Here is a 16,823-nt window from a genome sequence, read left to right as displayed (position 1 = left end):
TTATGGCAGATAACGCAGAACAACGGATTGTCAATCTGAGATCGCAGGCGTGTTCCCTCAGAATACATGTTCAATCAAAGTATTGCATAGCCTGCAGTTACTGCCCCTGGACGCTTCATCTATCCATCCGTTTGTTGAATCTGGAAAAGTATTTTGGACTCTTCAACCCTCCTGAAGTCGTTTAATTCAAAGCACGTGTCCGTTTGAAGGTGTGCAATTGGCTTGTGAGGCATGTATGGAATTCCCAGATGTCTATGAAATTCAAGGCGTCTTTGGTAGGCCCTGTAGGCTAGTGTGAGGTGGTGGAGTATACAGCCAGCATTTGTGAAAGTCTCCTATACAGCGCTTGTTTTTATGGACACAGTCACTGCAGAATCAAAAGAAAAGTTCCAAAACGCAAAATAGAGTTATGTGCAAACTAAAAACCTGAATGCAAAAGATAAACCTAGTCATTAGCCTACCTAAGAACACAACTTGCTTATATGAACATCCAAGCTGTTCCCGTTGACAAGCAAAATAGCTTAATTTGAAGTCAACAAACTCTCCAACTCAGAAATGTAATACAACTAAGAGCAAGTATACGTTCCTGTGTTTGCGGAGAGGAGTTGGTAACGGACACGACGCAGAGAGAGGCACCGAATGAAACCTATTCTGAACAGATGTTAGTATTTTACAAAAGTCACGTGAAATGAACAGATGTTGTTGTAGAACAGGGACTCGCCTTGGTTCGAGAGCATTCCTCGACAGAAAGGCTTCGAAATAAGATCGGAGAGAAGCATTAGCGTTCTATTCACAACAAAAAACGACTCAGCACATCGTGTGGGTGATAATAGATTACCACGGGCCTCACCTGCGATGGAACCTCGGCCTACGTCCCATAGGAAATCTATCAAACTAAAATGGAAGGTTCCAACCGCGCAGGAATTTGCTGGAGATGGGGGTAAGAGAATATAGCATTTTTTTAAACATGTGCTGGGAGAAGGCCTACAGCAATCGACGTCAATGTTGTTAACCAGTATTATGTAAGTTGTTTTGATAATGGCAGGATGCAATACCGTATCCCAGTGGTTGTTGGAAAGACGCCAAATAACGTCTGATAGTTATTGAAACGCGCTTATCTATTGAGATGTTGAATATAATATAGGCCAGGCCTGTGTGGAATTGTACTTTGGTACAAAGGGTTAGTCTGAAATGGGCCTTCAATACGACCTGCAGAGAGTTTCCTGCTCTTCGTTGACTGCTAAACCTTAGCCAATACTTTGCAGAGTTTCTTTTCTTAGAAAATCGGGATGCAAAATGATACCTCTTTGTTAGAAAACGGGGACGTAAAATGTTCGATGACAAATATGTGGTTTTGAAAAGGACAAGAAAATAAAATAAATCTATCATAAATCAATATAATACAGACTATTGTCTGTGTTGACCAATAACGGAATGTTTTCTATAAGGGTTGAAGTAATTGTGATGTTCCTAATAAGCAAATTATAGGCCTACCGAATGTATAATTTAAATGCAATGTAAGAATGAAATAAAGTGATTTTAAAATAAAAATGTGAAATAATCCCTCATCCCTGTAGTCTCGGTTTATATCACTGGGTGCCAATAACTTTATCAGAAAATGAGTCTTGAATAACTAACTGCATACACTGGTAACAGTTGTTCATTATCTCCAGAATGCATTCCTTCCTTCGAGGATATATGGCTTTCTGATACTGTCTTGTACTATTCTATATTCAGTTCATTCGTTTCTTAATAAGATTTGGCCCAAGGTAAATTACATAAAATAATATTTTGGCCTAAAATACATTTTATCAAATTGTTATTTATAATTACACACAATTTATTATGATGAATATTATGATTGTTATTATGATTGTTATTATTATAATAATAATAATAATAATATAATTGACACACAAATGGGGCGAGGGGTGCCTGAGTTCTGATATAGCAGGGGACTAGGTCAAGTGGACAGTGTAAAGAATGACTGACATACATGAGAACAGGTGGAGTATAGACCTATTCTACCATGAGAACAGGTGGAGTATAGACCCATTCTACCATGAGAACAGGTGGAGTACAGACCTATTCTATCATGAGAACAGGTGGAGTACAGACCTATTCTACCATGAGAACAGGTGGAGTACAGACCTATTCTATCATGAGAACAGGTGGAGTACAGACCTATTCTACCATGATAACAGGTGGAGTATAGACCTATTCTACCATGAGAACAGGTGGAGTACAGACCTATTCTACCATGAGAACAGGTGGAGTATAGACCTATTCTACCATGAGAACAGGTGGAGTACAGACCTATTCTACCATGATAACAGGTGGAGTATAGACCTATTCTACCATGAGAACAGGTGGAGTACAGACCTATTCTACCATGAGAACAGGTGGAGTACAGACCTATTCTACCATGAGAACAGGTGGAGTATAGACCTATTCTACCATAGGCCGCTTTCCTAATAGCACACAATCCTTTCATAAATAGCATAAGCTACTATTCCAATGACGCTATTTTCAATGGCTAAATATGTACACACCCATTATAAATGTTGTGAAACATATAAACATTCTCAATGGCCAAGTCGTTCCGGGCCGCATCAAAACTTTCCGTGTTGAAGGACAGGACAAGTCGGTCCAGGCCGCATCAAAACTTTCCGTGGTGAAGGACAGGACAATTCGGTCCAGGCCGCATCAAAACTTTCCGTGTTGAAGGACAGGACAAGTCTGTCCAGGCCGCATCAAAACTTTCCGTGGTGAAGGACAGGACAGTAGTCGGTAGATGCAACTTGATCATAATGGGGCGGCAGGTAGCCTAGTGGTCAGAGCGTTGGACTAGTAACCGGAAGGTTGCAAGAACAAATCCCCGAGCAAATCTGTCGTTCTGCCACTGAACAAGGAAGGTAACCCACTGTTCCTAGGCCGTCATTGAAAATAAGACTTTGTTCTTAACTGACCTGCCTAGTTAAATAAAGGTAATATTAAAAACAATTATATTGGGCACGCCACGTCATTTCAACGTGGACAATTGGGTAATATTTGGTTGAGACGTTGATGAGATTACAACCTTTATTCACCCACTCAAAAATACACCCAAAAGTTAGTTGAATTTCCAATGTGTTGTCACTATGCGTACAAAACGTACAAAATCATTTTAGACCCGGACTTTACCCGGACTTTACCCGGACTTTGAGCTACTCCCCTCTGGGCGCAGGCATAGGGCACCACTCAGCAGGAAAAACAGAACTAGACAGTCATTTGTGCCAGGTGTGATATCCCTCCTAAATATCTCGGGCTAATGTTCCTATCGACACAGTAAGGCCAGCAGGCTAGTTTTTAAATATATATATATATATATATATTGGTATATTATGAAAGTTGTATTGTCAATTTTGTTTTAAACGCCGCTTTAAACGTGTACATGACACTGCAACACAGTTTCCCCATGGGGACTATAAAGTCAGTAAGTACCACGAAATTCCAATCGAAAAACAATGTCAGATGTTTTGGTTTAATTGTCAACCAAATGTCTATGCACTTTAAAACATTTTTAAAAGCACAGCAAAATTAAAATGGGAATTCAATTTAAAATATTTTTTTTATTTATTCAGCATTAATAATGTGTTATCACTGTGTTTAATATTTTAGCAGAACCGAATGACCGGGATTGCAGTTGAGATGACATTAAAAGTACATGGCGCAAGTGATCAATGCCGTTAGAGATTCTGCGCAGATTATTACAGTAATTGTGAAGCTCTCCACAGACCTGCATAGGTCACGCATGCTATCTTCAACATGCACGCGTTATATGATTACACAACAAGACATGTATAGGTCATTCATGCTATCTTCAACATGCACGCGTTATATGATTACACAACAAGACATATATAGGTCATTCATGCTATCTTCAACATGCAGGCGTTATATGATTACACAACAAGACATGTATAGGTCATTCATGCTATCTTCAACATGCACGCGTTATATGATTACACAACAAGACATGCATAGTTACAGTAACCTCAATGTGGCCATGGATGTGATACTCATTTTAATGTTGAATGTTACATTCGTTTGTAAAATAGCCATAACTTAATATTACAAACCTAATATTGAATTGTCTTTGGTTGACAATGCAACCAGATATCAACATTTAAAGGAGATGTATCTACTGCTTGGATAGTTCCATCTGAACCACTGGCTTAATCACAGTCTTTCACTTATATTTTTGGTTGAGTTAGAGAGGTGAATCCAACATACAGGATAATTGGTTAACTTGTGGACAAATGAATATGCAATTTGTTGTATTTCAAAAGTGATATTGATTAGTCTTTGGTTGTCAACACAACCAAATATCAACATATGACATACTGCTTGATAGTTCCATCTGTGCCATTGACTTAGTCTGGCTTTAATTACAGTTGTCTACAACGAATCATTGATATGTTGTATTCATGTCTCCATTTCATCCAAAAATCTCATTTAAAGAATAGGACTAAATCACAGAAAATCTAACTTTAAATGCACTTTTAAAAAGTTTGATTTGATTTAGGCCTATTCTTTAACACAGACGTTGGTTAAAACCCTGGATGGGAGGCCAAAGAGTAGCTGTAGATAGATACATCAGTTCTCCAGTAGGAGGTGCTGCCCAGTGGAGTTAAGTTGAAGATCTGACGTTGTTTGAAAGGTACATGTCCAATACATATTTTATCCAAGGTTTGTCTATGTTGAAGTTTGTTTACCATGATGACATAATCCTGTAGTTCAAATTTCACCCTTAAAACAACCGTTTTAAATTGTACTTTTTTCAAATCCAATGTATTTTCCACATAGATTCCACATCACAATACCTTCACAAATTACGTTGAAACAACCTTGATTCAACCACTTTGTGACCAGTGGGGAACTTCAATTTCCTCGCTGATTATTCAGCTATAATATGTAAAGTGATAATATGATTGAAAATATAATTGATTGACGAATGTAACAATTTAGATTGAATGGAAATATCTGACAGAATACATTGCAATGACGAATAGACTATGACGAATAGACTATGACGAATAGACTATGACGAATAGACTATGATGAATAGACTATGATGAATAGACTATGGATATATTGCAGGGCAATGAACTTGACAATATTTTGTTTGGTGGATTTAACTGTGGGCCACAGGTGCAGACTGCAGAGCTGAGACCTACTGGCATCCCAATAAGAAACAGGTGCCGACTGCAGAGCTATAAGATCTAGTGGCATCCCAATAAGAAACAGGTACAGACTGCAGAGCTATAAGACCTAGTTGCATCCCAATAAGAACAGGTACAGACTGCAGAGCTAAGACCTACTGGCATTCCAATAAGAAACAGGTGCAGACTGCAAAGCTGAGACCTACTGGCATCCCAATAAGAAACAGGTGCAGACTGCAGAGCTGAGACCCACTGGCATCCCAATAAGAAACAGGTGCAGACTGCAAAGCTGAGACCTACTGGCATCCCAATAAGAAACAGGTGCAGACTGCAAAGCTGAGACCTATTGGCATCCCAATAAGAAACAGGTGCAGACTGCAAAGCTGAGACCTACTGGCATCCCAATAAGAAACAGGTGCAGACTGCAAAGCTGAGACCTACTGGCATCCCAATAAGAAACAGGTGCAGACTGCAGAGCTATAAGACCTAGTGGCATCCCAATAAGAAACAGGTACAGAATGTAGAGCTAAGACCTACTGGCATCCCAATAAGAAACAGGTACAGACTGCAGAGCTGAGACCTACTGGCATCCCAATAAGAAACAGGTACAGACTGCAGAGCTGAGACCTACTGGCATCCCAATAAGAAACAGGTACAGACTGCAGAGCTGAGACCTAGTGGCATCCCAATAAGAAACAGGTGCAGACTGCAGAGCTATAAGACCTAGTGGCATCCCAATAAGAAACAGGTGCAGACTGCAAAGCACTCCAACTATGTGAGGATTCAACAAAGGACCGGTGCAGACCAGGGCTGGAGATAAGATCAAAGATACAGTATTTCAATCCAGACAAGGCTTTGGTAGACAGGAGACCAACACACACACACACACACACACACACACACACACACACACACACACACACACACACACACACACACACACACACACACACACACACACACACACACACACACACACACACACACACACACACCCTGAGGTTGTAAGTCTGCTGATTGTTTGAATACTGAAAATCTATTAATAATTAATGAACGATACCCCTCATATTCAGTCCAGATGTGCTGATCTACAAGATAAATATCTAAAATTGCAACAATTAATTTGGTGTTTTCCACATATAGTTGCTACACACCAGCTTACATTGACACATCCTCCAGTGTCAGAGAGATCACCTCAGGGTCTCTGAAAGAGAAAGGACCAGTCCCATTGGTTCCTGCACTCTTAACTGTATATTATGGAAGGTAAGACAGAGACACAAAGCTATGATTATTATTACAGACAAAGTGAGACTCATCCAGCAGAAATGAAGAGTAAGGCCCCTGGTTGCATCCCAAATGGTACCCTATTGCCTATATAGTGCATCCTTTTTATCTATGGACCTTGGTCAAAAGTATTGCACTATATAGGGAATAGAGGGCCATTTGAGACTCCCACCATCTCCCCTGTAGCTCTGTACTGTTCTAGAAGGTAAGGGGAGGGCTTGTTGAATCTGTTTAGCTTTGCTGTTGTAGGAACAGTGTGGATGCATGCCAAATGTCTCCCTATTGCCTGTATAGTGTATTATTTTTGATCTGGTTAAAAGTAGTGCACTATATAGGGAATAGTGTTCCATTTGAGTCACAACCTCTAGCTGCCTTGTGCTTTACAATGAAAAACCCTGAGAGCTGTGTGGAAAGGCAAGATGTCTATGAGGTTTACGAAGTGGAAGAAGCTCTGACATGGCATGAGTTGTTTCTGTATTTATTTACTCACTTACATGCATTTACCAGGTAAGGTGTTTGAAAACATGTCGTTACAACAACAACTTGGGGAGGAGGATAGGACAGGGATTGAATGAGCCCATTGGAAGCTGGGAATGAGTAGAGGTGCACATCCACAGTGCACTAAATGTACGATTTCAGCACTGAGACTAAAGCCTATATCTTTATTGTGTCATTCAACTGGAGAATGTTTGAAAGTAGTAGTCATTTTGATAAGCAGGCGTATTCATGAAAGCAGTGCTGTACAATACTACAGATGGGGATGACTGAACCTTTTCCATTACCGAAGAGATGGACAAAGTATTGCCTGACTGGATGACCAATGAAAAATCTATTCTGTCTTTTCCTCCAAGGCCTTTTCATGTTTGATTTACAGATCTCAGATCATTGTTTCAGTATAACTGAAACCACATTGAGTCAGTTCCAAATGGAACTGACTCAATATGCTGTAGTGCACTACTTTTGACCAGGGCTCATAGGGCTCTTGTCAAAAGTAGTGCACTATGTAGGGAATAGGGTGTAATTCTTTGACCCATATCATCTCAGCCTTGGAGGAAAGCTTGTTTTCATCAGGATTTCCCTTGGATTTGTGAATCGATGTATAGCTGGAGAGAGAGAGAGAGGTGCTTTTCTCTCAGGTGGGTTGGTGAGAGAGGTAATCAGAAGGGGATCATGGTGCTCTCCCAGAAGCTTGGCTGGTGCCTAATTGTGAATTCAGACAAACCAAAGATGTGATGGGTTCACACTCAAATCCATGTCGCATGAAGCTTGTTTTCACTGCATCAGGAATAGCGCACACGGACGTTTTGGCTTTGCAGCCTTCATCAGTGTGAAGAGAGAAAATGAAACAGACCAGTTAGGCTTGCCTTTTTACAAGTCACATGTCCTTACAATTACAATCAAAGAATACAGAAATGTTTAGAGAAATGTTCCAGAAATAGATGATCAAATTAGGCTTTTTGAGGAAAAGTCAACATGACTTTCAGGTAGGTCTCAAATAACCAATACAATCTAATCTGGCAGTCGATGTATAAAGTTATGGTAAATTAAATACCCTCTTGCTACACTTTGCATTGGTTAGTTTAATGAGCTATGTTGAGAGAGAGTTGACTGAAGCAAGATTTGCATACTTCATTTGCTGGTCAGAGGAAAGGCCAATTAATTTGTCCCCTCAATTGAATTGGCCTTTCCTCTGACCAGCAAATTAAGTATGCAAATCTTGCTTTAGTCAATCTGAAGGCACACAGTATGTTTGAGATGGCAAATGACAGATTCCAGCACAACAATTCACCAAGAATAAAACGTCTGAATCAAATCATAACAGGTCAGTGTTTCATCACAGTGAATGGTACATAGGTAATCCAAAGTGACTGAGTAATTGAAACGTGGCATCAGATTGCGTTCAGAGCCCTGAGTTCTCCCTTCATAGCTGTCCAGAGAACAGGCTAAATGACTGGTTCACCACTGCACCTTGTGTTTACGCTAGCTGTGTGTGCCGTGTGCCACCCAGGCTGCAGACAAGACACGGATCAGGGTGCTTTCTGGGGAATACACAATGATGTCACAGACAGGAAATGGCTGGGAATGACTTGGCACCTTGAGGTAGCTGGCTCGCCCCCCATTGGCTCAGAGGCCACCCTGGAATAATAAACAAGCAATCAGGAGGCAGCACGAGAGTACACAAAGGCACTGCAGACGTTCATGGATGATAAAGGCTGATTTTTCATTTGAGGGGGATGATTATTTGTGTTCTCCGGTAAATACAGGGCCCCTCATAGGAGGCGTAAACACACATATGAAGGGAAAAGCGGTTTCGGCCTCAAACACAATGATTTAAAATGTTATTGTTTATGTCCAACCATGATTAATATAGGCTGCTATATATTTAACCGGAGTTACAGTTTTGAGAGCGTAGCAGAAATCTGATTTTCTGAGGAAGCAGAGAGAAACACCTCCTTGGTAAATGTGAACTGTTTGGCTCTCAAAACTGTTTGAGTCTTTTGGCTGTGTTATCATACCACCTTCACATCCAGCCAGGCTCCGCACAACGCCGCTAGTCCTACAACACATGTGGCTGTGGTTTGGATCATGTTTCCAATGCATTTGTAGTCAAATCAGCTCATGTCAAAGGGATTCTGTGCACTATATTTTAAGAATTTAAAGGAAGTTACTTTAGGGAAAGGGAAAGGGGGACACCTAGTCAGTTGTACAACTGAATGCCTTCAACTGAAATGCATCTTCCACATTTAACCCAACCCCTCTGAATCAGAGAGGTGCGGGGGGCTGCCTTAATCGACATCCAAGTCTTCGGCACCCGGGGAACAGTGGGTTAACTGCCTTGCTCAGTGGCAGAACAACAGATTTTTACCTTTAACATGGGCCTGTGATGTATCTTACTGAACAAGTGCCTCAGGGTCGACCAGGAGAATGTCAAATGGGGTGCCTACCGTACAGTAGTATTAGTTTGTTAATGAGGTAGTTTCAACCGTACACTAATATTAGTTTGTTAATGAGGTAGTTTCTACCGTACGGTAATATTAGTTTGTTAGTGAGGTAGTTTCTACCGTACAGTAATATTAGTTTGTTAGTGAGGTAGTTTCAATCGTACAGTAATATTAGTTTGTTAGTGAGGTAGTTTCAATCGTACAGTAATATTAGTTTGTTAGTGAGGTAGTTTCAATCGTACAGTATTATTAGTTTGTTAATGAGGTAGTTTCAACCGTACAGTAATATTAGTTTGTTAATGAGGTAGTTTCAACCGTACAGTAATATTAGTTTGTTAATGAGGTAGTTTCAACCGTACAGTAATATTAGTTTGTTAATGAGGTAGTTTCAATCGTACAGTAGTATTAGTTTGTTAGTGAGGTAGTTTCAACCGTACAGTAATATTAGTTTGTTAGTGAGGTAGTTTCAATCGTACAGTATTATTAGTTTGTTAGTGGGGTAGTTTCAACCGTACAGTAATATTAGTTTGTTAGTGAGGTAGTTTCAACCGTACAGTAATATTAGTTTGTTAGTGAGCTAGGTTTTAACGTACAGTAATATTAGTTTGTTAGTGAGGTAGTTTCAATCATACAGTAATATTAGTTTGTTAATGAGGTAGTTTCTACCGTACAGTAATATTAGTTTGTTAGTGAGCTAGGTTTTAACGTACAGTAATATTAGTTTGTTAGTGAGGTAGTTTCAATCATACAGTAATATTAGTTTGTTAATGAGGTAGTATCTACCATACAGTAGTATTAGTTTGTTAGTGAGGTAGTTTCTACCACACAGTAATATTAGTTTGTTAGTGAGGTAGTTTCAACCGTACAGTAGTATTAGTTTGTTAATGAGGTAGTTTCAACCGTACAGTAATATTAGTTTGTTAGTGAGGTAGTTTTTAACGTACAGTAATATTAGTTTGTTAGTGAGGTAGTTTTTAACGTACAGTAATATTAGTTTGTTAGTGAGGTAGTTTCAATCGTACAGTAATATTAGTTTGTTAATGAGGTAGTTTTTAACGTACAGTAATATTAGTTTGTTAATGAGGTAGTTTCTACCGTACAGTAATATTAGTTTGTTAGTGAGCTAGGGTTTAACGTACAGTAGTATTAGTTTGTTAGTGAGGTAGTTTTTACCGTATAGTAGTATTATTTGTAATGAGGTAGTTTCAATCATACAGTAATATTAGTTTGTTATTGAGGTAGTTTCTACCACACAGTAATATTAGTTTGTTAGTGAGGTAGTTTCTACTGCATAGAAATATTAGTTTGTTAGTGAGGTAGTATCTACCATACAGTAGTGTTAGTTTGTTAGTGAGGTAGTTTCTACTGCATAGTAATATTAGTTTGTTAATGAGGTAGTATAAATCATACAGTAATATTAGTTTGTTAATGAGGTAGTTTCTACCACACAGTAATATTAGTTTGTTAGTGAGGTAGTATCTACCATACAGTAGTGTTAGTTGTTTAGTGAGGTAGTTTCTACTGCATAGTAATATTAGTTTGTTAGTGACGTAGTATCTACCATACAGTAGTATTAGTTTGTTAGTGAGGTAGTTTCTACCACACAGTAATATTAGTTTGTTAGTGAGGTAGTATCTACCATACAGTAGTATTAGTTTGTTAATGAGGTAGTTTCAATCGTACAGTAATATTAGTTTGTTAGTGAGGTAGTTTTTACTGTACAGTAATATTAGTTTGTTATTGAGGTAGTTTCTACCACACAGTAATATTAGTTTGTTAGTGAGGTAGTTTCTACTGCATAGTAATATTAGTTTGTTTGTGAGGTAGTATCTACCATACAGTGATATTAGTTTGTTAGTGAGGTAGTTTCTACCGTACAGTAATATTAGTTTGTTAGCGAGGTAGTTTCTACTATACAGTAATATTAGTTTGTTAGTGAGGTAGTTTCTACTATACAGTAGTATTAGTTTGTTAGTGAGGTAGTTTCAACCGTACAGTAATATTAGTTTGTTAGTGAGGTAGTTTTTATCGTATAGTAATATTAGTTTGTTAGTGAGGTAGTTTCAATCGTATAGTAATATTAGTTTGTTAGTGAGGTAGTTTTTATCGTATAGTAATATTAGTTTGTTAGTGAGGTAGTTTCAATCGTATAGTAATATTAGTTTGTTAGTGAGGTAGTTTTTATCGTATAGTAATATTAGTTTGTTAGTGAGGTAGTTTTTATTGTATAGTAATATTAGTTTCCTGGCCACCTCTCTTCCTGTCCTGCTATAGCCCTGTCCTGGCCCCCTCTCTTCCTGTCCTGGTTTAGCCCGGCCCTGTCCTGGCCTGGGGGTAATTAGCTAGTGTAATGACAGCGGCCATGGCCCCCCTATCCCTTAGGTTCCGCTCTCCCTCTCTTTCTCTCCCCGGGTGCTAATCCCCCTGCCTTCATTAACCTGCCGGCCCAACGTCCCCTACAACACAGCACATAGTGATACTCATGTCACCCTGATAACTGATGTGTTGTTACAGCATTACAATGATCTCCTTCTTCCGTCCTCCTAACATGTCAGGGAACTTTAATTGCGAGCTAATTTGGAACCAATCTCAACAAATGGGGGAGTATTAGAGGAAGCAGAGAAAATTGAGGCAGGCATGTGCTGAGCTGCGGCATCTTGATCTTATGCAGAGGCTTGTTTGAGAGTTATAAACGCAAGGACGTTGTTTGAGTGATGATGGAAAATAGTCAATGGTATTTTTATTATTTTATTTATTTAACCAGGCAAGTCAGTTAAGATAAAATGATTATTTATCAAGACGGCCTACCCCAGCCAAACCCTAACCCGGATGATGCTGGGCCAATTGTGCGCCGCTCTATAGGACTCCCAATAACGGGCAGTTGTGATACAGGAAGAAGCCACTGCTCCAAAACCGCCATAAAAAGCCAGACTATGGTTTGCAACTGCACATGGGGACAAAGATCAGACTTTTTGTGAGAAATGTCCTCTGGTTTGATGAAACAAAAATAGAACTGTTTGGCCATAATGACCATCATTATGTTTGGAGGAAAAAGGGGGAGGCTTGCAAGCCGAAGAACACCATCCCAACCGTGAAGCACGGAGGTGGCAGCATCATGCTGTGGGGGTGCTTTACTGCAGAAGGGACTGGTGCACTTCACATGATGGCATCATGAGGTAGGAAAATTATGTGGATATATTGAAGCAACATCTCAAGACATCGGTCAGGAAGTTAAAGCTTGGTCGCAAATGGGTCTTTCAAATGAACAATGACCCCAAGCATACTTCCAAAGTTGTGGAAAAATGTCTTAACGACAACAAAGACAAGGTATTGGAGTGGCCATCACAAAGCCCTGACCTCAATCCCATAGAAATTTGTGGGCAGAACTGAAAAAGCGTGTGTGAGCAAGGAGGCCAACAAGTCTGATTCAGTCCTCTGTCAGGAGGAATGGGCCAAAATTCACCCAACTTATTGTGGGACGCTTGTGGAAGGCTACCCAAAACGTTTGAGCCTAGTTAAGCAATTTAAAGGCAATGCTACCAAATACTAATTGAGTGTATGTAAACTTCTGACCCACTGGGAATGTGATGAAAGAAATAAAAGCTGAAATAAATCATTCTCTCTACTATTATTCTGACATTTCACATTCTTAAAATAAAGTGGTGGTCTAACTGACCTAAGACAGGGAATTTTTACTAGGATTAAATGTCAGAAATTATGAAAAATTTAGTTTAAATGTATTTGGCTAAGTTGTTTGTAAACTTCCGACTTAAACTGTATGTATATATGTGTGTGTATGTATGTATGTATGTATGTATGTATGTATGTATGTATGTATGTATGTATGTATGTGTGTGTGTGTGTGTGTGTATATATATATATATATATATATATATATATATATATATATACTGTTTTTGCAAAAAAAAAACATTGGGGATTGGAAGTGTCTTCGGGTGTAGTTCTTACCATTATTTTGGGGGGACGTTTTATCTTTTGTTCTTTGTTTTGAGTGGTTGTTAGGGCGACAAGCCAGGCTTTAGTGTTCTAGTATCTATGAGTCACCAGCATCTCTGTCCTCATTTCCCAGCAGGGGCGTTTGTGAAGCAGGTCGTCAACAGGCTGACTCATCACATATGGCCCCAGAACCGTGTCCCTCTGCCAAGATGACACTGCACAGGATATAGTCCTCATCATCAGCCACCTGGTCAGGTGACCCTGACAACAACAACAACAACAACAACAACAAGGAACAAACAAAAGTTGATTGGATGGTGTAAGAGATGATCCTGACTGCAAGTTTCCATTGTGGTCCGACTGAATCTACCAATGGATATCCTGGTGTATCTGCTTCTGGACTGAACAGGGCTGGAGAGGACCACAGTTCCTCTCAACAAATAGGCCCACATCAAATGAACTTCTCCAGATGAGACCGTGTGGAATACTGATGTGATACTCATACATGCAAAATGCCACTACAGGATAGAATAGCATGGAGAACTGTATGACACAAACAACAGTCATACTGAAGCTAACATGGACAAGTTTGCAAAGATGCAATATTTAGGAATTGATACTGACAAAATAGTGGGTGGATGATCACTAGTTACAATAGGGAAATTGCACACACTTTCTTTTTAGGATTATGTTTATAGATGTTATGATGTTATGTTATGTTATGTTTTACAAGTATTTTTTTGATTATGGTATAACTTATAAATACCAATTTTTGCTTTTCTTTTATTTATTTAGAGAACATGTATGTTGGCACATTTTATTGATTATATAAATATATTTAATATTTGGTGCTTGATGAGAAGTTATCTTCAAAAAGTTTTGTAACAAGATTTGGTTTTATGATACTAAAGACATGGAAGGCTGTTTTAACTACTGAACTATGTACGATGACCCGACTGTATCTAACTGTATCATCTATATTAGATTGAGATGTTTGTGAAACTAATCCGGGGGGTCACAGAAGTTGAGAGTTGAAAGTGTTCAGTCTCGTTAAACAACCCAAAACCTCTTAGACATAATACCACAGTGTCATGTGTCTGTACCCTGATCCCTGCAGGAAACCCATCTGCCTCTCAAATGGCACCCTATTCCCTATATAGTGCACTACATGCATATTCCCTATGTAGTGGCCCATAGGGTTCTGGTCCAAATAGTGCACTATATAGGGAATAGGGTGCCATTTAGGACGCTGGCCCGTTCCGAGGACCCTGGTATCTCCCTGCTTTAACGATGCAGGACGATGTAAAGCTTGACTTATCTCCCTCCCCAATCACCGTGTCACCAGGGTGCTGGCTCCGTCCTGCTGGAGGGAACAGCCTTGCTGTTTGTGACCTGTGTGATAAATCAAGTTCAAAGCAGAGGGTTGCACGCTGACAGATATCACCTTACACCCTGACAGATATCACCTTACACCCTGACAGATATCACCTTACACCCTGGCCCAGTTCACTTGTCTTATTATTACATCTTGGCTGTTTGCATTTGCTAGTCTCATACCTGTCATGGATAGCGTTCATTATTCAAATGTGTTGAGGCAACATCACACATAGAACCCCCCCCCCACCCCATCTACCACCATTCCAGTAAATTACTGAAATCAGATTAGAGAAATGTCATATGAAACACTAACCAACAAGAGTTTGTGTGCATCCCAAATGGAAACCTATTTCCTTTATAGTGCACTACTTTTGACCAGAACCCAATGGGTCCTAGGCCCTTGGTCTAAAGTAATGCAGTATATAGGGAATAGGGTGCCATTTGGGAAACAGCCTTAGATTCCTGAGGAGTGAGTCCACGTGACATGAAGCCACACCTGGATAAACAGTTTCACCCTTCCCTTATTAATTCTGCTGACCTTGGTGTCACCGTGGATGAATGTTTCATGAAGGTCTGGCGCTCCAACGGAGGCTAGAGGAGTAGCAATAAGATCTATTAAACATTCTGGTACTGTAGGACTGAAATAAAACCTGTTTTACACATTACACTCTACACTGGCAGTATACAGTGTAAATATTCAGTTTGCGGAATATTTAAATAAAGCCTGGAATAAAATTTAAAAAAGGCCACCTATAATTAAATTGTAACCCCAAAAAGATTTTGCTTCTTATGTGGTTAATGGCATGTGTATGTAGATGTATGTATGTATGTATGTATGTATGTATGTATGTATACAGTGTGTATGTATGTATGTATGTATGTATGTGTGTATGTATACAGTGTGTATGTATGTATGTATGTATGTATGTGTGTATGTATGTATGTGTGTATGTATGTATGTATGTATGTATGTATGTATGTATGTATGTATGTATGTATGTATGTATGTATGTATGTATGGATGGATGTATGTATGGATGTATGTATGTATGTATGTATACAGTGTGTATGTATGTATGTATATTATTTTACTGCTCTGGGGATGTAATTTACTATTATGTATTGATTTCAACCTGAGTTTTGTTTTCACTCTTTATGTGATGCACAATGCAGAGAACACCGGAAGAAGAATTATAATTTAATTACCATAGTGAAGTCTTGGAATGTTTGTTTATGTGTCAATTAATCCCATAAGGGATGAGTTGCCAATTGGCGATTTCACACTAAAATAAAAATGTCTTTCATTCCTTCATTCATCAGGAGAAATGTCTCAAAGCATTGGTAATGAATTAGCTCCAAGTTCCTTTGTTTTGCTCTATTAATTTACAGTATAATCTAAACTATTTTATTATATTTTAATCAAATCCTATTCTATAGACCATTCTCCATAATGCATTTTAACCCATCTTGTCAATTTACCCTTTAATGGTGTATCCTGGGTCTAATGTTCTGCTGGTTGAACCAACAGCAGCAGCAGTAGTATCCTGGGTCTAATGTTCTGTTGGTTGAACCAACAGCAGTAGCAGTAGCATCCTGGGTCTAATGTTCTGTTGGTTGAACCAACAGCAGCAGCAGTAGCATCCTGGGTCTAATGTTCTGTTGGTTGAACCAACAGCAGTAGCAGTAGTATCCTGGGTCTAATATTCTGCTGGTTGAACCAACAGCAGCAGCAGTAGTATCCTGGGTCTAATATTCTGCTGGTTGAACCAACAGCAGCAGCAGTAGTATCCTGGGTCTAATGTTCCACTGGTTGAACCAACAGCAGCAGCAGTAGTTTCCTGGGTCTAATATTCTGCTGGTTGAACCAACAGCAGCAGCAGTAGTATCCTGGGTCTAATGTTCTGCTGGTTGAACCAACAGCAGCAGCAGTAGTATCCTGGGTCTAATGTTCTGCTGGTTGAACCAACAGCAGCAGCAGTAGTATCCTGGGTCTAATGTTCTGTTGGTTGAACCAACAGCAGCAGCAGTAGTATCCTGGGTCTAATATTCTGCTGGTTGA

The 16,823-nt window shown here is 39.4% G+C and overlaps 1 long non-coding RNA gene across 2 annotated transcripts; it reads left to right on the top strand.

Moving 5' to 3' along the window:
* Nucleotides 1–667: 667 nt before the first annotated feature.
* On the top strand, nt 668–15,974 carry LOC149984398 (uncharacterized). Of its 2 annotated transcripts, none has more exons than XR_016494947.1 (2): nt 668–940; nt 13,524–15,974. It is a non-coding gene; the product is annotated as an uncharacterized LOC149984398 (long non-coding RNA). The 2 variants fall into 2 exon arrangements; XR_016494948.1 differs by having other exon boundaries at nt 696–940; nt 13,521–15,974.
* The last annotated feature ends 849 nt before the right edge of the window (nt 15,975–16,823 follow it).

Source organism: Oncorhynchus mykiss, chromosome 3 (genome assembly GCF_057628025.1).
Source record: "Oncorhynchus mykiss isolate SJ-2025 chromosome 3, ASM5762802v1, whole genome shotgun sequence".
In the NCBI taxonomy this organism is placed as follows: domain Eukaryota; kingdom Metazoa; phylum Chordata; class Actinopteri; order Salmoniformes; family Salmonidae; genus Oncorhynchus; species Oncorhynchus mykiss.
The sequence above is the reverse complement of the archived record's forward strand: the minus strand, read 5'-3'. Positions and strand labels throughout refer to the sequence as shown.